The sequence below is a fragment of the Apodemus sylvaticus genome, chromosome 8 (assembly GCF_947179515.1).
Source record: "Apodemus sylvaticus chromosome 8, mApoSyl1.1, whole genome shotgun sequence".
NCBI classification, from domain to species: Eukaryota; Metazoa; Chordata; class Mammalia; order Rodentia; family Muridae; genus Apodemus; species Apodemus sylvaticus.
The window spans coordinates 56,723,189-56,745,971 of record NC_067479.1 but is presented as its reverse complement, the minus strand read 5'-3'; the positions used below and the strand labels follow the sequence as shown (position 1 = coordinate 56,745,971).

Here is a 22,783-nt window from a genome sequence, read left to right as displayed (position 1 = left end):
GCCAGCATGAACCCCAATTCCTTGACTGCAAAGTGCTTATGAATAACTTTCATGGCATAAAGAGGAGTCCTTGAAACACGAAGAGAAGCTTAGTAGGTGAGCTGTGTGGTCATCGTCGAGGCAAGCTTCCAATCACAGTGGGGTGGCCCAAGGGACATGGCTGGCTCTGTGCTCTGGTGCATGCTATGCTAAGCTGAGGAGCTCCTTTGGGGTCTCCGTTAAGCTTATTATGGTCTGCATAACCTGACTTTGCATTTTCTGGGACCTGGACCGTGTTAGTTATTTTTCTGTTGCTGTGATAAAGCATCGCGACCAAGAGATACTTTTCATAGGGAGGGTATTTTGGCTTACAGTTTCAAAGGGGCTAGAATCCATCATGGTGGGAAGGCACGGCAGCATGGAGACGGGATGGCAGGCAGTGGGAACAGAAGGCTGGGAGCTCACGTATCAAAGACAAGCACAGACAGAACACCGGCTGTAAGGCTACGTTCAGAGCCTGCTCACAGTGACATACTTCCCCCAACAAGGCTATACCTCTTAAAAGTCTCTAAACAGTGTCACCAGCTGGGACCAAGGGTTCAAATGCCTGAGCATGGAGGGCACATTTCTTCTTCACATCACCATGTAAACCATCTGTAGAACTCCAGGGGGATGGGACACAGCGAATCAGATGCACATCCAAGGCACCTTCTTGTTCTTTTCTCTACACTCCCATCTTTTATCCCATCTTTCTTAGGCCTACCTAATACCCTAGTACCCATGGCCTCCAAAGCTTCCTCCTGTTGAGATTTGAGAGCAAGACAGAAAGGTCCATACCTCTGCACCACTGAGAAACACCTGCAACCACCGTGCTTACTCTAGGCCAGTGTAAGACTGGCCTAGATCTTAGGGACAGAAAGTCCCATCTTGGCCTCTGTGGAGGGATTAGTGAAAATGCTCTCCTCTACATGATGAGGCAGAGGAGAATTTCTAAGTAGCAAAACCTACACTGGTACTAAAACCAAGTTCTCACTGATCACCATCAATGAAGGTGCAGCAGAATCCATGCTTGGCATAAAAACAAAACCAAACAAATCAAAATATAATAACAACAATAACAAACAGCCGTGATTAGGGATCACCCAGACCCATGTCCTCTGCACAGTGGAAGTTCAAAGGTGACTTGCTGCACAGGTGATGGGCTTCAGAGCCGGCACAGATGACAAATGTGACTTGTAGGCCACTGGGAGTCGACCTCACCCCACACGTGTTTGGGAAACATTAGGAATGAAGCCCAGCCACATCCCAGCACACCTAATTGCTTCTGTGGTGAGGAAGGCTCTTACGTACAGGCCCCAACTCTCTGCTTGATTGCCTGCTAGGAGAAGTATAGCACCTGATAAATCAGTTCACATCCATTATCTCATGAGAGCCTTGGTTGTTCTCTCTGTCTCTTTCTGTCTCTCTGTCTCTGTCTCTCTCTCTCATATGTGTGTGTGTGTGTGTGTGTGTGTGTGTTGGGGGGCTGAGAGCTCTGTTTCCTGATTTACCAATAATGAGACTATGGTTCAAGAGGTTAAGTGAGTTGCTCAAGGTCACATGCCGACTACAGAGAGGGCATTAGAGCCCATGCCTTTCTATTCCAAATCCCTCAGAGAGGCTGCTCTATTAGGCGGCTGGTGAGTGATGTTCTCGCTTCAGCTCTGTTGCTTCTGGAAACTTCACAGAGACACTGCTCTAGGCTCCTTTCCCTCTTTCGCACTTGGGTTCTTTGTGTTCGGCATTCACTCATCTACTGGGATAATTTCCCTCACGTCTCCCTGGTCCCTCTTTCTGGCCCTTTCATCTATTTGGTACTACACTAGTGCAGCAGGTTGCCAGCCTAGCATCATAGTTGGTTTGGTCCACCTGGTCCTTGCATCTGTCTCCCAGGGTTTGGGTTGCAAGCAGATTTACACAGAGGCACAGATTTACACATTCATTCTGTCAAAAAAATGGTTAAAAAAATAAAACTTAACTTAATCCCAACAGAGACTTGGTATGTCCATTTGCACATGAGCAACTTGGGGATCCCTGAAGTTACATCTCATTATCTGGATATGTCCTTGGTGATCTCCCCTTAGACAACTCCCTCACAGCTGTGAAAAGTGAATGAGATAATATGAACCTTAAAAATGAATGAAATGACAATGTCATGTGTAGTTTCACTTCACTGTCTTTTTTGATAATGTCATGTGTAATTTCTGTCCGTTGTCAAGCAGGAGGGAGGGGGCAGGGCTGGGGCAGGCCCAAGGGAAGCAAGAAGGTTCCAGAGGTAGTATTCAAGAGATCTCCCATCTCTCCTCAAATCCATTCTGTCTCCTCCCTCCATCATGGCCAGGGCAAGACCTACCATGGGGGCATCCCTGACAATTCTGAGGCCCTCTGCTGCTGCTCCTTGAGTGTCTCTGTAAGATCTGGCCTTCATTCATGAGGGAGAGTTGGATGCTTTTTTGTAGCCAGTGGATTTAACGTCCTTTGAAAGACCTGTTGCTGTGTACAGGCCTTGCCCCATGATGATTGAATGGACCTTTTCTAAACACAGTGGTTCCTCAGACCCACCGGATCAACACCACCTGCCAACTTTCTAGGAATATGGATTCCACACCTAACCCAGGCTTGTAGGACCAGGAATCTGAGGATTCAGATATCACATTTGTTAGGACTCTAGCCTGGGCTGACTATTGACTAGGGCAAGGGCACTTTTGTTGACTGACTGGAACAATTTATCTACATAGTGAAATTAATTTTTTTGCCTCTGCTTTATCTTTTTCACTTTTTTTTGGGGGGGGATTCCTCTCATCCTTTCTTACCCTCCGGTCCCAAGATAGGACTCGAAACTTCTATCTGATGTGATCCTCAAACTTACCTGCACTGGAAACATCTCTAATGCATCTTTAACAAAGACCAGATGGCAACAAGTATTTGGAAAGGGTCCCAGGGGCTATGATTAAAGACTATAAGTGAAATAGATGGAATTGGCTTCATCAGGGTGACAGAGGACAAGACTCAGAGTTGGTGAGGATGTGGATGAGAAGGACCTGTTGACTCAGCTGGGCTCATGAACTGCCTTGTTTTGGGAAGCAATCTGGCAAGTTTAGTGCTACTTATTTATTTAATTACTTTAGATGTACCATACAGGATGCCTTAACAGGTGGATTAGTGCTGTCACGGAGGGAGTGGGTTAGCTATCTCTGGTACAGATGTCTAGCAAAAGAATATGGTCTCTTTATCGCTTACTCTCCATTCTGTTTCACTCCTCTGCTTTCTGCCACGGGACGATGCCAGCTGAGAGCCTTTTCACCCTAAATATATTCGACTCCAGAAAAGGTTTCTGTTCTTTACAGTGTAATTCAGCAGACTAAGATGCCAGCTCAAATAATTATGAGTTTATTGAACTGAGTATGCACATGTCTTATGATCCTTGTTTCTGGGAATGAAGACTTCAGAGAGTCCTAGAGAGAGCCTTTCACTGTGGGTGAAGGGGCACATGGCGAGTGCATTGTGTGTGGTGGAAAGGGCTAGATAAGAGATGGACGAACAGAACCATAGTGATGGGTGCTCAATATGGGATCCTGTGCAGTGTTAGAATCAGCTAGCTAGGTATGAGAACAATAAGACAGTGGTGACTGATAAAAACAAAATATAGAATAATATTCATATGACAATACCATTTATGAACATCAATACATTCAGAATGATCCTACATTGTTGAAATATTCTTAAAGAATGCTATAGGCATGTCTGAACAGATGCCTATGAGGAGGAGATGAACTTGTATGGTATTAATGTTAGTTTTAAATGTCAACCTGCTTCAACACAGAATCATATGGGATAAGAGCTCGAATGAGGAATTATCTAGATCAGTTTAGCCTATAGGTAGTCTTTGGGGAGAATGTCTTAATTGTCGATTGACTTAGTAAGACCCAGCCAATTGTGGGCGGCATCATTCCCTAGACAGAGATGCCTGAACTATATGAATGAAGAGGCAGAGTCAGTGTTCTTTAGTAATGAGGCACCTGAAGGGCTGCCCATGCCCCAGTAGGTGGCTCTCCACACATGAATATACTGGCAACACTAAATGGACTCTGCGGGTTGAAAACGAAGAAAAGAACACATGGACTTGGGGGTGGGGAGTAATGGTGTGAAGATAGAGGAAAAATTGGAGGGGAGGGAACGGGGCCGATCTGATCAGGACACATGTGCATGAATGAAGATATTAATAAAAGAAAGAATTAGAGAAAAACGTGAAGAACCCTAGCTTCAACACAAAAGTGGCAGAAGTAAGTAGTGGCAAAGGTCCGTTTGTTTTTCTCTGCACTCGGGATGTGATGTGACCTCCCTTCAGGGTGGACTTTAACCTGGAGCTGTAAGCCAAATAACCTTTTCTCCCCCATGTTGCCTTTTGTCAGGCTGCTTCATTATAGCAATGGCGATGAAACCGCACCAGATGGAGTGGGGACAGGGGTGAAGGGATACACTGAGGAGTCTTACGCAGATGAGAAGCAGTCTGACAAAGTGTTGTAGATGGAAAAAGCACAATGGCCTTGGCTCAGTGGGGATCTGATCCAAAGTAAGAAAAGAGAAAGAAGCTGCTATTTCTCTGAAGATGGCTTAAAGCTGGAGAAAGAGCCTAGTGGAAGAAGAGTGAACTGAACACCCAGAGGGGAGTGTTTGTCCTGAAACGGACTCTGATCTGGAAAATTGGCGCAACACAGTTCTGACAGCCATGCCCCTGTTAGAGGGTGATCAGCCTGTCACGGGCATTCACAACCATCTGGTTTGCTTCATTTCTGTTTGTTGATACTCTGGAAGCTGTTCACTACCCTTCAGAGGAGCGCATGCGCATTCAGCCGCAGGTTAGACTCAAAGAGAGGGCTAGGCTGGTAGACACTCCAGTACTTAGCCTGGCTTCTAGCCTCCCTTTTTGGAAAATAAGTGAGCTTTTATTGCCCCGTACATAGCCCAAAGCAGAGAGAACAGAATTATTAACTCCTTGGTGTCTTAGTCTCTCCAGCCGTTGGCTGAGATAACAACATTCATTTCTCATAACTCTAGAGCCTAGGAAACCTGAGATTGAGGGGCTGGCAGCTACAGTGCCTGGTGAGGACTTGCTTTCTGGTTCACGGGCAACTATCTTCATTCTGTGTTCAAACAAGGAGAAGAAGGCAAGCAAGATCTCTGAGGACTCTCTTGTATAAACATTAATCTCACGGCTGAGGCTCGAACCTTTAGACTTTGTCACCTTCCAAAGATCCTGCCCACCGATGTTATCACACAAGGAGTCTCAACTTACAGATTTTGTAATAACAACCACTCAGCTTTAGCATTTATCAACAGTAGCATGTTTAGGGGTTTTATTGGTAGGAGGGACTTGAGGATAAGAATTTCTGGAAACTAATTCCAAAGGCTTAAAAACTGCATAGTTAGGTGTGGTTTTACTAATTCTACTTTTAGAACCAGGTTGGGTTTTTTTTTTTTTTTGGTTTTTATTTTATTTTATTTTATTTTCTGTCTTAATTGCTTTTCTGTTACTGTAATAAAATACTGTGGCCAGGAGCGAATTATGGAGGAGTTTATTTTGGCTACGGTGGCAGTGGACGGCTGGAGCATGACGCTTAGGTAGCACATCTTGGATATCTGTCACACGTGGAAGAACAGCTAACAGACAGAAGAAACAGAACTGAAGTGGCTATGAACTCTCAAAGCCTGCTTCAGTGACTTACCCCTTCAAGGCTCCATCTCCTGAAGGTTTTACAATCTCTCCAAACACCCCACCAACTGGCAACCAATTGTTCAAAAACAGGAGCCTAGGGTGAATACTCCCCATCAAATCACCGTGGTTAGTTTTGTGTCACCATGGCTAAAAAATATTTTTTTATTAGACATTTTCTCTGTTTACATTCTCAGTGTTTTCCCCTTTTCTTGTTTCTCCTCCAACCCCCCCATCCTATCCTCCCTCCTCATGCTCACCAACCCACCCACTCCCTTCACAGTACCAAGGGCCTCTCCTCTCATTGATGCCCGATAAGGCCATCCTCTGATATATATGCGGCTGGAGCCATGGGTCCCTCCATGTGTACTCTTTGGTTGGTGGTTTAGTCCCTGGGAGCCCTGGGGGGTACTGGTGACCAAAAAATAATTTAAGGGAGGAAAGATGCGTTCTGGCTCAAGGACTCAGAGTGCTAATTCTATGGTGGCTTGGACCCCATGCAATTGAAAAAAAGGCTGGAGCAGCAAGAAAGCATGGTGGAAAATAGCTATTCAGAGTGCAAGACAGACCTGGGATGATAGACCACCACTAAGAACCCACCTCCCTAGGAAGTGACCCACTTCTTCCCCTTCTCAAAGTCTTGAGAACCTCCCAAAATAGTGCCACTATAGGTTGGGACCAAGCATCCAAAATGTGGGTCTCAGAATCAAGCCATAGCAGATAACAAGACTTTATAAGTAAGCCTTATACACACATCTATTTACATATATTTCACTTCGTTCTCTCAACCATCAAGGGAGGAGATAAGATTATTTCCATTTTGATGGTGAAAAGACTAGAAAGGTGAAGTGACACATGAGCCACATTGCCCAGGTTGCTCTGGCTCCCCACTGTGCCCTCTCCTCTGCGTTCTCCATGAGCAGAAGCAATGGGAGTGGTGGACACCCCCATCACCCAGGAGTGTGTTGGGCTGATGATTAGTTCCGTTGAGAGGATACCATGGGCCTTACTTGCTGGGTTCTATCTCTAGATGCCTCTGGGAGAGAAGGGACCAAAACTTCATCCCACCTCCTGTGAGTCACACTTTGTTCTTCTTAGAACTTAGTGTTACCTCTCCATAGTGTGTCCCACTTCATGGAAAATGGAGCAGTTTGGAAGGAAGCAACCTGGAAAACAGAAGTCCATACAGTTCCATCATGCCCATCTCAAGGCGTGGTTCCAGAGAAAAGCTCCATGGAGACCATGGTAGTAGAGTAGACAGGAGAGGGGTCTGGAATTCCATGGCCCTATTAGCCTATGTGAGGTTTCTGGCTCTTCCACAGGGAATAACCAGCTCCAAAGCGACCTGCTCTAGGTTCCTGAAGTGGATCTTTCCTTTTTTAGCCACCCACTCTATAGTGACACACTTTTGCGCCGATATCCACAGACACTTTGGTTACTTCTACAAGTTGATTTTCTGAAGGGCAGGCTCCATATTCCGTTCCTTTAACCGTGGTCTGAAAGCTCCTTACAGGAACACTGAACATCTTTGGGGATGGGAAGGTCTCTAAGGGCCCAGAACTGCTGAGCAGATACTGCTGGAGCCACCATGCTTCCTTCTGACCTGAGACCCTAGCTTGGTTGTGAGACACCAATGAGAAGTTCTGCTTGTGACTCCTGAATCCCTCAAGATGAGGGATGGGAGAGGAAGAGGCGGGAAAGATGACCATCATGTTGGGTGATTCAAATTCTATAAACAAGATGGAAGGATTGCTCCAACACCACCATGTTGATCATATATTACAGGTAAGCTCTGTAGAGCAGACTTGTGATGCTACAGGTCTAGGTGGAGAGCCTTGAGGGCGTTTGGGAGTCAGAGTCTGCAACTGTCGGGTAGGCATAGAGAATTGCTGTCCTGTGAAGGGGAGTGGGACCAGACACTCACCAGGAGCAAGGCCCACTCCTGCTGCTTTCATCTGTTTTCTGCTTCTGTACCAGAGTGCTATAGACTTGGCATCTTTTTAGAAGGCATACAGGATTTTTATTTTTATTTTTAAATCTGCAAGTTGGGAAGTTCAAAGGCATGATACCAGTGTCTGGTGAGAGCCTTCTTGCTGTACTATAGCCTGGTGGAGAATATCACATGGTGAGATTAGAGCAAATATGCCTGCTTAGGTCTTTTCATCTTTTCATACTTTATACACCATAGTATGTAGGAATGCACCCCTACCCCGTCCAGTAGGGAAACTGTGAAAGGGTGAGATTCACAGGAGTCTTGTTTATCATCTGAGGGAGTCCTGTCAGCCTGGGACCCCACACAGTCCAGCGGAGTAGAACTTGGAAGGTGCCAGTAGGCAAAGTTAGCTGTTTCTAGCTCTAGGTATTCTGGGAAACATATGGTTGCTGGGGCATCAGGTTATAGCACTGAATGATGTGGTCAAGGTCACAGATGTAGAGAGAGATAAGGGCACTGCAAGAAGGCTCTCAGGAACTAATGGTACTATCTTCCTGCTGCCATGACTCTGAGAAACCACATCCTGCACTCTTCCCACTTCCCACGCATGCTGCCCTCCTCTGAAGCTTACCCTAACATACAACCAGGATAACCATGTGGTACCTCTGTTGTCCTGGAGATTAAGTGAGAAGGGACAACACACCCTTGGTGGGGTTTTGTGGACTGGGAGCTCTTGCTCCAAGGGTTCCTTCCTTCTTTGTCTACCTAATGTCTTAGCTCTCTTAAAGGGCAACACTGCCATTGGCTAGGGGGACTAAGGCCTCTCCATGCTCCTTCCTGACAGGGCACAACTGTGAAGGATCTCTTAGGATGGTCAGCAGCAACATGGTCAACTTGAGATCTTCTCCCTGAAATGTGGGGAAAGCCTTGCAGGTCAGGGACACGGCTGAGTTAGCCTCTGTCCTCCTCCAGTCTCAGGCTAGCTCACAGGAGAGGCTCCAAACATTTCCTGAAGAATGAATGAAAGCATGTAAGTACTTTGTAAATTGCAAAGAATTTACCAAAGTTACTTAATATGCTTCTCCAGAGAGTGGTGACTACGCCTGGGGCAAACACTTAGCAAAAGAAATGGAGCTGGATTTCAAAGTCAAGGCTAGGCTGGAGCTGGTCCTGTGGGGATGGTTTTCAGGGGAGGAGGTGGAAGCCATACCCGTCTGCCTCTTCCCTGCTCTCAGGGTTCTGCAATGATGCAGCCTGTGTCAGTAACCCAGTCTTCTCCTTTTCATGGGAAATTTGCTGTCCCCTCCCCTGTAATGCTTTTCCTGATTACAAAATCAATTATTGTAAAACAAACAACAAGGAAATGTTTTGCATGGAATGTGAGTGATCTCTTCCCATTCATCCATATCCATCCATCCATCCATCCATCCATCCATCCATCCATCCATCCATCCATCTATCCATCCATTCACATGCCAGATGAGATAGCCACTTTCAGTGTATGCCTTTACAGATATTTTCTGGATGCATGCACCAACTTATTTACTTTATTTATTTATTCGTTTTTCAGAAGCACAGCTCGGTAATTTTCTTATATCACCTAGCAACATATCATGGACATTGTTATTTTTTAAATCTATACCGCATTCGTTTTAATGGCCATTGATGTCCTGGGCTATGCACCACGCATTGCTTATGGGCTCTGGATTGGGCGAGATGGAAATTGCATTTTGAAGGAGTGTGGGGAGGGTGATGGCTGGCTGGAGTAAAGGCTTTCTTAATGGTAGCATTCCAGGTAAGGTGTGAAGCAATATTTCTCGCCTTCCATTTTCCATCTCTGTCTCCTTGTGCTGCTGTTATTGAGATGGCAAAAATGATCTACCCCCAAACCCTTGGTCTCCTTTCCCAAAGGAGTGAAAGGGTCTGTCAGGCCCTGAGCTTTCTGCACCCACAGGTCTGCCCAGAGCTGTTAGTCTGGCCCCGGCCTGCTGGGATTTGGCTGCTTACCTGCTGGGCTCAGACCTTTTGTTTGCTCAGCTTGGGGCTTGGCAGAGGGTCTTGACTCACACTGGGGGCTTAGGGGAGAGCAAACAGTGAGGTGAGGACCAGATGGAGTGAGGATGGTCGTGGCTCCTTGGAGAGTGACTGATAGAGAAGAGGTCAAGCCATCCCAAGAGATGGCAGCCTAGAGGACAGCCGCTGCTGTTTGGCATGGCATTTGGCATTTGGGAAATTCGATGATGCAAACGAGGCCTCCTGCTCTGGTGTCTATGAATATTCATGAGGCGTTTCCCCCCTAGAGCAGCTGGGAATTCCTCCAGACTCTTTAACCAGCTTCTTTCTCCACTGCGGGTCTAGGATTGGTCCTTCTGTATTCTGGCTTTCTGCTCCCTATCTTCCTCTGTATCCTCCAATTCTTTGGATATGGCAGAGGCAGAACAAAAGAAGCTAGTCCTGGGCCCCCAGCTGACAGGTTTGGATCTGACCTCTCTGGCCCTATTTATTCCTTTTCTCCTTGGAAACTCATGACCAAGTTTACCACCAGGAAAGAACATCGTGAGGCAGAAGGTGGAGAAAAGTACAGGGCACTGGACACAATCTTAGGGGTGGTTTAGAACAAGTGGGGGAACCGAGGCTAGCAGCATACTTGGCCAGCACATGTCATCTGGCAAGGTAACCGAACTCCAGAAGGACCAGGTGACAGCAGAACCAGAGCCGGACACCCTGATGACCCATGTGTCACACTGCTGGGTCAGTTCACTTGCTGTGTTCCCAGTACACCCAGGTCTCACGGCTCATCTCACCAGCTTGACTGGACTTGGAATCACACCTCTGGGTAGATCTTTGTGGACAGGCTGCCTCTTTCCACCACAGCCTTGTCACCTTCCCTGCCACAATGGACTGTCCCCTCAAACTGTTTCTTATGTAGAGCCTGCTCTCCACACCACAGCTGCCTCTTGTCCCTGAACCTTTGGTTCCTAGCCTCTCATTGCCATACTTGGTACAGATGTCCTACACCATTTATCTTTACAGAGGGAATGGGCTTCCTAAATTTCAGGTGGGGCTCTCTCTTTTTCATGCACGCAGAATTGTGCATGAAAATTCTGGCTCCTGTGACTGGCTTATAGGGAACACAGGAAGGAAGGTGTAAGTGAGGACTGTTTGGCTGTGGAAGACAGCCAAGGCTGTGGGGGTGGATTGAATTAGAAGGAGATGCAGAGAAGAAAGAAATCCCACAGGTCATGGTTGGGCCATTGGGCTTATGCTTCCCTTTAAACACATCCACTGAAACTTTCTCTTAAATGAAACCTTATCCAAAGCCTTGCAGATAAAACTACAACAACAGGTCTGTTTAGGCGGTGGTGACATGACAGGCCTGGATTCCGCTCTTCAGCCACCATCCCTAAGCAGGTCAGCTCCAAAACTGTGCTTCTCCTGTGACTCACTGTGCAGATGAAGGGCGGGAGCTCCGGTCCGAATGGGGTTTGCTAGATGGCATCCAGACTGGCAGTGGCAAAAAAGTAGAATTAGGGATGCTCTTGAGAACCTCTCAGCATCCAGGGCATCTTTCTCCTCCTCTGGGCTTCTGGGTATTCCATCTGAAACTCTGATGAGAGGTCCCTGGGTATACGAAGATGAATATTGGCTAAAAGGAGGACGTGGAGAAGAGGTAGGCAAATGAGGTCTCTTGCCAGAGGGTTTTCATCTAGCCTGGGGTTTGTGGAGACCCAAGAGGACTGAGTAGAGATGACTGAGCTGAGATTGACTTAGTCCCCATTTCCTACTTCAGCCTGATCAAGTTGCTGGGTGTCTCTCAGTTCCTCAGTTTCCCCATCTGGAAGCAGAGTGGAATTTTCAGCTTTTTCAGCCTAATGAAGTTGATGGAGGGTGGGTGCCATGTGCTTTGTAATCAAACTAAAGGGGTCTAGATAAAACAGAACAAGTGTTTTCATATTTACTCCCTGTGGAGCAAGAGAAAGAGTATAGCTATGCTGTGAGAGGGGGTTTGCTTCATTTCTACTGAGAACTGTCCAAGCCTGGCATCAGGGTGGCCTGGAGACGGTGGGTGGCAGTGGCCTCTGAGTATGGAAATGGGTGAGAGCATTAAGAGCTCGTAGCACACACACCAAGAACATGAGCTGCTCATCACCATGTAAGAATGCGAGTTCTTCCTAGCTCTCTCCAGGCTGATTCCAGGAGGGAGAGATGAGGCCATTGTGGCTCCTTCAGTTTTCATGGTCAGTAGCTCTGGTCACTTAACACATCTTCCCTTGGTCTTGTCGTGACAGATCCTCAAGCTGAGGCTTCTGAGGACAAAGCATTAAGTGTCATCTACAGCTTTCAAGGGACTGCACCCTAATATGAAGTGATTATGCTTCTGTAGAATGTAACTTCTGAAATTACCTACCTGTGTAGTACTCCTTGCCATTTCTGTCCCAGGGCCTTAGTTTGTTTATCTGTGAAGTGGAAGAACAGGAGTGATGAAAGAAGTTGGACTTAGTTATCACCAAGGACAGTGTAGTTCAACATTTATGTTTCAAGTCTAAGTTCTTATAGAAGTGACCCTCTCCTACTCTGATAGTTTGCTTAGTTTTACTCGATTCCAAGGCAGCCTGGCTACCACTCTCCTACCTTCTCCTGAGAGTTTGGAGGGAGCTGATCATATTTATTGAAGTGTTGCACAAACCCTACCATACAGACTTGTCTTACTTTTCTCATCTGGGATGTCATATATGTGTATGAATCCATTCACTCACACATCTACCATTCATCTATCCTGCTACCTGTCTATCTACCATCCATCCATCTATCTACCCATCCATCTATCCATCCATCCATCCATCCATTATCCATCCTTCCATCCATCCACCTATACACATATCTATCCATCTATCCATCCATCCATCCTTCCCTCTACTCACCCACCTACCCACTCACCCACCAATCCACCCACCCACCTACCCACCTATATACCTACCCACCTATATACCCACCCACCCACACATCCATCCATCCATCTATCCATCCATCCATCCACCTATACATACACCCATCCATCCATCCATCCATCCATCCATCCATCCATCCATCCACCCACCCACCCACCCATCCACCTATACACCCACCCACCCACCCACCCACCCACCCACCCACACGTTCATCCATCCATTTATATATACACACATGCGTTCATCTACTCATCCACCATCATCCACTTATCCTTTCACTACTTACTCATCACCCAGCATCCATCTTATAAATATATATTTATAGTGCTCATTTCAAACCAAATGTTCTGCTTAAAAACATAGTGAGATGAGGAGACATAGCTACTCTATCAAGTAACTCACTGGCTGAGAGTAAATGGGCAACAAACAGCAACTATGATACAAAGCACAACGGAGTTCCTAAGTTAGATTTGATTCTCTGTTCACTACTCACTTCCTAGTTACCTGTGTGCTCTTGTGTGAGTTACTTAATCCCCTCTGAATCTATCTTTCCATTTGTAAAGTAGAGATAAGTATTCAGGGCAGACTGAAGGAAAAACACATTTCAGTAAGCATTATTCTTTCTTTGGAAGAAAAGGCACAAAACCACAGCGTGGCAACATAGGATAGACTTGGGTGAATTAAAGAAGCGTCCTAGTGTGGTAGACATCTGAGAGAGGCACACTGAATGGAGAGGATTCCAGGACAGGAGAACAGGGCATGACGACAAAACAGGGAGCATGCCTTGATCACGGACGTGTGAGGAGCGTGAGTTGGGAGCAAGATGGAGGGAGAACTGGAGCTAGGTAAAGAGATCACTGCTGCTAGGACTGGCCTTTCTGGGGTCCCACAGAGGGTTTTTGGGTAGGAAGCATGGGATATGGCTTCTAGGCTCTTTGGGCAGAGCTGGAACTTCTAGGGACCATAAAGCAGGGTCTGGTGCTATCACCATCACCGTGCCTGCCAGGTCCTGGTAACATCAGCACTAGCTACACAGGCTCTGTTAGTTCCTGCTCATGGTTCCCTTTCAGAGTCCTTAGTAAGAGCAGAGCTTTAGCTAATGATTCCTCCAGCTTTGGGACCCACTATTCATATTTTTTGTTGTTGTTTTTCTCTCAAGCCCACCCCTTCCTGTTTTTCCTCCCTCCTCCAGGCCTCTCCCCTGCCACCTTCACAAGTCCGTTTCCTGCAGGCAGAATGGAGAAGCTGATGTGCTCTGTGTTGCTAGGGTCTGGAGAGGTAGCACCTCCTTCCTGGGTGCTGAATATGCCAGGTCCACTGTTAATAACCAATCCCTATGGAGGTTAGCCAGCTCTCTCTTATCTCTGGGGCTCTCCACACAGATGTCCACGGGCTGAGATGGGTGCCCCTCTTTCTTTCCCACAGAGCCTAGGATGGGATGGAAAGGGCAGCAGGCTTGGTTGCACCACAGGGCATATAGCGACTACCTAGGCGAAACTTAAAAGTGGGCAGTCAAGAGGACAGGGCAGATCCTTAGGAGGACAGGGGAATGGACTTCTTGAGAAGCGGGGACATGTTTTCCAAAGAAGTGCAGATGCCTGTCAGTGCCCTCCAGCTGGGTGCCAGTTGTTGGAAACTTCTGTGAGATTTGGGCAGGGGGAACACTCAAGGACAGCAAGAGATACATACACTGACCCTCTGTCATAGAACTTTAGAAACCAGTGGCTGACTGAGCACATGGATTGGTCTCTGCAGACACAAGGAAGAATTTCAGGGAGACCCCGGGCAGTAGGACAGAGTCCAGGTAAGGTAAAGAAGGTGTATGGCTCTCACCCTCGCTCCCAACCCCAGAGAGCTGGTTACAGCTGGATCAGGATGATTCTAGAAAGGCTCTGCTCTACAGGAAGAGAGTGGGGTCTCTTGATGACTCCTTGCTTTCAAGAAGGGTCGCCTTGATTAGGTAGGTGACTTACCCTTTTTAGCCTGTTTCTCAATATCACAGATACGTGATAGGGATCCAGGAATATCCTGTGGTGTGTTTATAGTTGTGTGTGTGTGTGTGTGTGTGTGTGTGTGTGTGTGTGTAGGGTTGCTGCTTAGGTTTTTGACAACTTATTGAAAACTAGAACCAGCTGATAAGTGGGAGCCTCAGTTGAGAAAATGCCCCCCAGCAGATTTGCCTGTAGGCAAGCCTTTGGGCATTTTATTTATAAACGATTGATGTGGGAGGGTCCAGTGCACTGTGGGCGGTGCCATCCCTTAGTGGGTAGTGCCATCCCTTAGTGGGTAGGTCTGCAGTGTATAAGAAAGCAAACTGAGCAGGTCAGTAAGCAGCACTCCCTCATGGCCTCTGCTTCAGTTCCTGCCTCCAGGTTCCTGACCTGCTTCCATGCTTGTCCTGACTGAACTCACCGATGGATGGTTATACAGAGGTATAAGATGAAACAAATCCTTTACAAGTTACTTTTGATCATGTTTATCACAGCAATAGAAACCCAGCCAGGACAATGGTGGAGGGAGATCACGCCAGGGTCTCATGAATATTGGTTTCGAATTCTCTACGTAGCAAAGAATGACCTGAAACGATCCTCCTGCCTCCACTTCTGGAGCGTACATGGCTCTAGAGTGTTTAGAACAGGGCCTGGCACATAAAAAAACACAGACAGAGGGGAGGAAGGAGGGAGAGGGCTCCTTAGGACAGGGCTTCAAGCTGAGGATCCACGAGGCTCCTATCTTGCTATCTGCTTATTTCTTGGGCTGCAGATCAGACTATCATCCGCACTGAGCCTCTTTGGCTCTTCTCTCACCCCTCATCTCAGCTCATGTCTGTATCTTTGGACACGGTCAGTTTATCTCCCTGCCTATCTGGCTCTATTTCTTGCTCAGTGCTCATCCTTTCCACTCCCTTCATCTCCCTCCTCCCCCTCCCCCTCCCTCCTCCCTCCTCCCTTCTCCCTCCTCCCGCCTGGCTATTTTCTCACTATCTCTCCTGTGGGCACTCTGCTTCTGTCCATCACTATACTTCTATCTGCCTCCTCCAGGACTTTCCCTAGTCTATTCCCTCCCTCCCTGTCTACATCTCTGCCCCTCCGTTCCCTCCCCTCCCCCAGGCCTGGTAAGAGCTCGTTCCCAGCATCCCCACCCCAACCCGCACCTCAGCAGACAAGCACAGAGTGGAGCAATGCAGGCAGATGGGGACTGAACACAGTCTCTCGAGGAGGCGAGGGTCAGGCCTGCTAATTCCCCCGCTCTGGGTGGAGGAAGTGGAGGGCTCATTTGATTATGTCACATCCACTCAGCCGCTCCACCCAGATGATGCAGTGCAGCCCGCTCGCCTTGCCCTGCCAGGACCTAATGGAGAGATCTCCTCCTGCTCAGCTGACCACAGGGTCCTTCTGGAACAGGAATGGGCCCAGCCAGTCTGGCCTAGAGACTCTAGGGCTGTTGTGATTCCCTGCTCATTCTAATTACACCCAACTACCAGTCTCTAGGGTTTGTTCCTCTCATCTTAATCTCCCTGGAATTGGATCCCAGAGGCTCTCATTCCATTACTGCCCCTTCCTCACTGGCTCACAGCCTACAGGAGCCAGTCTGCCCTGACTCTCCTCTGTGGCACATGGTTGTGTTAGCTGGAGAGATGACCAGAGGGACCGGGGCTGGGACCCAGGCCAGTGCTGCTTTTTTTGGTTTGAGTGTGCAGACCCAACGGCACTGCAGCTGAGCTGGTGTCGAGTCCTGCTGACTCCAGCTGTATCAGCTGCCACCAAAGAGTATAAGAGAAGTCCCACCCCTTCCTCCTTTCTCAAGAAGTTTGGTTTGGAGACACAAGACCAGCAGATTGCATACGGCCCTTTCCATAAGTAGGGTGTGGATTCAGAGATCAAATGCCTAGCGAACAGTGTTTATCGGGTCTGGTTCTTTAGTGTATATTAATTATGCCACTGGGTCTAGTTTTAGGTGGGGCAGCTGAGGCCTGGAGACATTGAAAAGTTTATGTAGCTGGTGTCAACTGGTGCTAAGTGCCTTGAGCTAAGCCCTTGTCTTGTCCCTTTCTCTTAGGGGCTAATATACTGATTTATCAGGACTCTGTGAGTGGAGGTTTGAAGAGAGGACTCAGACCAGGGAGTGAGCAGTGACAGGGAATGTGAGAAGTCTGTGGCCTTGGTATTCTGTGGGGCACAAGAGAAAGGGTGTTAGAGGCCTTGCATAACTCACAATAGAGTCAGATCCTCAAAATATGGACAAGGAAATCACATGGAATTACGAGTAAGCTGGCCAATACAATGGGGTGAGATGCGCCCCTCAAAACATATGTCTGCACTGGAAGTCTGGTAGCTGTGTATGTGGCTTTGTTCTCAATATGAGATTACCTGACATCCGGCAGGATTCAAGTCCAGTGACCGATGCTCTCATGTGGGAAAGGAAGGGAGATATGTAACAGAGGAACGCTGGGGGAAAGTGGAGGGATCACTGCCGTGAGCCAAAGAGTGTTGGGTGTTGCCGGAGGAGGCAGGGCTCTCTCCCTGTGCCACTTCACAGGGACTTTACCTCACCTATATCTTGATTTCTGACTTTTGGCTCCCACAACTGAGAGAATACATTTCTACTGCTCTAAGCTACCAGTGTGGAAGGATTTCCCCAAGGAGAGCTGTAAACAGGAAAGGTCAGGGGTTGTTGCTGTTTCAAGGGCAGACTAGGACTTAACCATTTTTCCCTCTGAAGTCCCTCCAAGGCATACTGGGGTGTCCCACAGATGACTTCCATAGAAGGACTGGCTGACGATTCAGCCTCTTGCCCTTTGCTGTGGGCCAGGGAGGACAGAATAAGAGTCTCCAGTGAAGCGAAGGACGGCGCTTAAAGGCGAACCAGAAAGCAGGTCCTATTTCACTTAGGTAGTCAGTTCATGGAGCAGCCCTTGAGAAGAGATTTTTTTTCTAGAAATATGCTATGGTTTGGATATTGTTTGAGTGAGTCTTCCAGGGTTTATGCGTTGGAAGCTTGGGCACCAGTATGGAGATGTGGAGAGATGGGGGCCTAACGTGGCATCAATAGATCACTGAGGGTGCTTCCTTTGGTGGATGGTGTCAGGGGCTGCCCTGATACCATCTGAAAGAGAATGAAAGATGCTTCAGTGTGAGCACAAAGAAAGACAAGTGTCATCAAATTCTGCTCTGCCAGAAATCATCCCTAAGGTCACTTTCCTGTACATAACTTTGGACTAAATTAAGTAAGGGCTTTGCTCTGGGCAGGAAGACTTTGTCCAGGCCAGCCGTTCTGTGAAAATGAGTGGATTTCCCAGCTTCTTGTCCTCCCTTGCTAACCTTAAATGACAAATAGGTCTCGTGCCTCTAAGTATTAAGACCTGTTTCCCTGAGTGGCTCTGGGATCTGTTTCCAACTTGAACTTAAAGGGCAGAATTAAGCAAGATAAGCCTGTGTTTTGTTTCTAGTGCTTATGACTGCTAGAAATCTCAGTGGGCATTGCCGACAGTGGAGGGAGAAGTAATTTAACATAGGAGCCGGAACACAGAGCTCCGCTTGCTCTCAAAGGCTCGTCCTGTTGGAGGTTGGGCACGTGAAGGCAGGAAGGGCAGATCAGTGGAAATGTACTCCATGCTGGGGCAGAGAGCAGAATGTGGGCCATTTATCTGACCACAGGCCTCAGTGCCTGGAATGTTCCTCTTTATGCCTGATGATCACAGCTCCTTGCTTTTGCTTTTTCCTCTGCAGATGGGGTGATGCTTTCCCACATACCCTGCTCTTGAGTAATTTTCTTTACCAGAGGCTTCCCCACCCCCAGTGCTAGCCAAAGTGGGACCTGGACAACCTTCAGCTGTCAGAGGTTTTCAGTCTTGTTCTCATTTGGTCTTTAAGGGAATAATATCACTGAAGGTTGCCTCTGATTTTGAAAAAATTTATTCTTTTAGAATTTCATACACATATACAATGGAATATGATTGTATCCTCCCTCCCCACATTTTTCTCCTCTAACTCCTGCCAAACCCTCACAACACAGCTCCCTACCAATGTCATGTCTTTATTAATAGCCCACTAAGTCCAATTAGTGCTGCTCATATGTGCATTGAATGTGGGGCCTTCCACGGAAGCACAGGAAACCTACACCCCAAGGAAGAATAGTTTTCCCTCTGATAGCTATCAGTTGTCAATAGCTCTCCAGTTAGTGGTGAGGCCTTAAGAGCTCCTCCCCCATTTATGCTAGATTTTGACTGGCTTGATCTTATGTGGGTCTCGTACAGGTAAAACACAGCTGCCGTGTACATGAAATCCCATGACTGGGGAGGTCACTGGCCCTAGGGTTGGCCTTTTGTAATTTTGCTACATGTGATCATGTTGTCAAATCACCTTCTAAATATTCATGTTTATATATAGACCTAGGCTGTTTTCAGCCTTGTCAGACACTTTTTGTATTGGGCAGCAGTCAATACAATGCAGAGATTCCTAACTGGTCAAAGCCCAGAGAATAAATGGCTATGAGTGCTCAGCTCTCAATGGGACATCTTAATCTGTCCCTTTCTGCCACTCTGTTTCCTCTACTTTGACCCTCTTTCTTCTCCCTTATCTGGGTGAACACCCAAAGTTGATGCATATGCACTTCTGCAGGTGAGCTGGGCGTACTGAACAAACCCATCTAATTTCAGCCCATTTGCACAGCTGCTGTCTTTCCTCCTTGAAGGACCTTCAGAGCAGTGATGTCACAATGATGGGTTTGGAGCCATGTCCAGCTGACACTTGATTGGTTCCCAACCTCCCTCCCACATCTGTTCATGTTATCCCCTACCTCCCTTAGGACTGATCTATCATAGCTTCCCCTCCCCAAGCCATATTTCTGCTAGGGCCTAGGTGAGGACACTGAAGCCACCTGAGGTCACATGACCAGGGCTTGGCAAAATCAGGGCGGGGCCTGGAAACAGTCTTGCTTTTCAGTCAGGCTGTGCATTGGCACCACCCCTTGGGCTTTGATAAATATCTGCTTCATACTTTTCTAGTGGGTCTTGAGCTGGTTCCCCAGGGAAGTGTTGGTGGATGTCTCTTTTCACTAGGAGTGTGTAGAGGGGAATGACTAAAGAAGGTGCGTGTAGAGGCCCGTGTCTGGGGGCTCCAGGTTACTTCTCTGCTGCACTGTGGGTTTCTGTGTCTTGCACAGTTCAGGGCATGTACATAAGCAACCTGCCCCTAATGAAGTCTGGTACTACCAGAGAGAGCCCCAGGCTCGTGCCTCCCCTTCTCTTCCCCAATCCCTCGAAGTGCCAGTCTCTCACTGTTCCAGGATGCCGCCTCCTCTCTCCAGATGTCACAGTGACCTAGTACTCACTGCAAACCTTCCTGGTCCCCATCCCCTGCTCTTCTCTCGTGGTTCCTTTTCTCTCAACTCTCTACTCTCCTGGGTCCCTCTGACTTTTTCTACATCTTGCATCTCTCTCTGGTCTAGCATCCTTTGGCAGTTCCCTTCCCCCACATAGACCTCATGCCTGAGATCTGCTCATTCCCCAAAAGATGACAGGTGTACTTTAGCCATTATTCCTGTTCTCCTAGTTGACTCTGGCCGGCCACTGTCACAGTCATACTGCACTTCGTGTGGAACAAGAAGACTGACTGTGGCCTTTTGTACAGAATGTCACCTGAGAGCTCCTCACCAGAGGCTCAGCCCTCCCCGCCCCGCCCCCAGTGTTATATGTGAAGCCTTTGCAGTGTCCCCAAGAACAGAGGATAATTAGCTAGGCTAATCCATTCTACAGTTAGTATACATTTTACAATGTCATGTTGCACACCTCAGGTATATATAGTTTTGGTCAATTTAAAAAAATGGTAAAAAATATTCGGGGATGACTGTAATGGTGAAAATGAGAGGTGTTTCTGTTCCTGTCTGAGTTCAGAGATAAGCAGGCAAGGGATGGCCTCAGGGCACTCTGGAACTGCTTCCAATTATCCAGGGCCAAGGTCAGGAGGACCTTTCTATAAGGAGCCAGATAGGAAATGGGCCCTACCTAGTAAAAGAAGATCTGTAACCACTTTCCTGGGTCCGATGGTCTGTCATAATGATTTCACTCTATGACTATAGTGTGAAAACAGCTATGTCCTTCCGAATTTGTGTGTTGAAGTCTTGTCTGAATATTTCAGAATGTACCTATATGCAGACAGGGCCTTTAATGAGACAATTAAGCTGAAATGAGGTCACTGTGCCAGACCCTAATCCAAAGTGACTGGTGTCCTTATGGGGAGGGGTGCTGCTGTGGGCATGCACAGAAATAGGGCCATGCAAAGACACAGGACAAGAAGAGAGACTTTAGAAAAAAACACTTCTGAGGACACTTTGAGCCTAGACTATCAGCTTCCAGAACTTGGAGGAAATACCTTTCTAGTCTTTGAACTTTCTAGCCTATAGCATTTTGTTATAGTAGCTCAAGTCTGTAAATAAGTGAGTACAGCTGTATTCATGAACACTGAAATTTGACTTTTGTGTTTACATATCATCCATTCGACCACTTAAAAATGCAGACAAAACAAAACAGCAGACCCCCACCCTCAAAGAGCTAGTGAATGATGTGCCAAAAAAAAAATAATGGGTTCCAGGGCAAAGCTCATTCTTGCTACAGGAGACAAGGACTTAGCTTCTGCTTCCTTTTCCCTACAGAAGCTGCAAAGCTGTGGGTGCAGCTGAAATTGCAAATGTTTTCCTTAGATTTTCCTCAGATATCTCAGTGTTTCTCCCTAGCCAGAACACTTTGCAATCATATCATGAGACTCTTGTCTCCAGAAATTGTGACCCTTTGTTCGTGGACTGTCTCTCTGTCTAGTCTATGGACACAGGACTGGAGGCCTTTTCTCTAAATGTCTAGAAATTAGGCTTCCTGATGCTGCTACCTCTTTGGGGGTGCACAGAATTCTAAGATCCCATCTGTCTCTGCCATTCCTTAGACATTCTTCTTGGTAGATAGAATGCAGCCTATGCAGATTGCTGCATGTCTTAGCTCCTAACCATCTGGGACCCAGGTTGTGAGTCAGGGGAAGAGAGAGGAGACTGCTCCCTTTTTGGCCCTTATGTGTTTGAGTGCCGTTCCTAGGCTGGGCTTGGGGTCTGCATGAGGAAGCCCAGCTCTGCTTGCATGTCTAGAGGCCTGTGAAAGAATCCAGTATCTAGGACAGAACTTAGCTTCTTGAACCATTCACCTGGTCAGATAAAACAGGCTCATGGGAATCAGGGACCACATAGACCCTTTCCCACTTCATCAAGGGAAGAAAAACCCTACCAGAGAAGCCCACCACCACTCATTGGCTGCCTAGTCAGAAGCTTGGTATGGTCCAACTGCAAAGCACAGTTTCTTGGCTGCCTGATGCCTTGCATCCTGAAGTACTCTCAGGAGAGCTTCCCACAGGGGGAAAGGCAGATTACACAGTCAGTCACAGCACCAAATGTCCATACTATTTCCTGGTTCTCTATTTTGGACAGAACAGGCCTACTTCCTGTTCCTAGTCCTTTACATATACTGCTGATGCTACTTTGGTGTCTCTCCTCTTCTTCCTTGTGGACATCAGGTAGTTGAAGTTTAACGTGAGTTCCGGTTCTCAGAGATCTTTCTCATCACCAAGTCTCTGTGGGCCTCAGATTTCCTTATTTCCACACTTTTGGTCAGTGCTAGCCAGACACTGTCTTACTGTATCTGATGAACATGTTTAACATCGCATGGATCCCTGGGGAAGAGCTCAGGGCAGCAGCTGTTCTGTGTGTGCTAGGTGTGGGGACTGTGCACTGAGCACTGCAGGCTGTCAGAATGGAGGGAAGGAGAGAAAGAAGGAAGGAAAGAAGGAAGAGGAAAACGAGAGGGAAGAGAAAGGGAAGGAGGCAGGAAAGAAAGGAAGGGGAATTAAGAAGGAAATGGGGAGCAGAAAGGGATGGAAGGATAAAGGAAGTAGAAAGAAAGAGAAAAAGAAGAATGGAGAGGAGGAGAGGAAGAAGGAAGGGAAGAGGGAAGAAAGGAAAGACAGAAGGAAGGAAGGCAGTCAGAAGGCAAGAGAAAAAACAATGCTAAAAGTTGATGTTCCTTAGCAGGGCATAAGTTTAGTCTCTGAGTCAGTGAGTAGAGTGTGTGTGTGTGCATGCGGGTGCACATGTGTTTGTGTGTGCGTGCGTGCATGTGTGTGTGTGCATGTG

General features: G+C 47.3%; 1 long non-coding RNA gene across 1 annotated transcript in view; it reads left to right on the top strand.

Moving 5' to 3' along the window:
- The window catches only part of LOC127691322 (uncharacterized), a 65,468-nt gene that overhangs the window by 35,234 nt on the left and 7,451 nt on the right, over window positions 1–22,783 (top strand). The gene's annotated exons all lie outside the window — the stretch shown is intronic.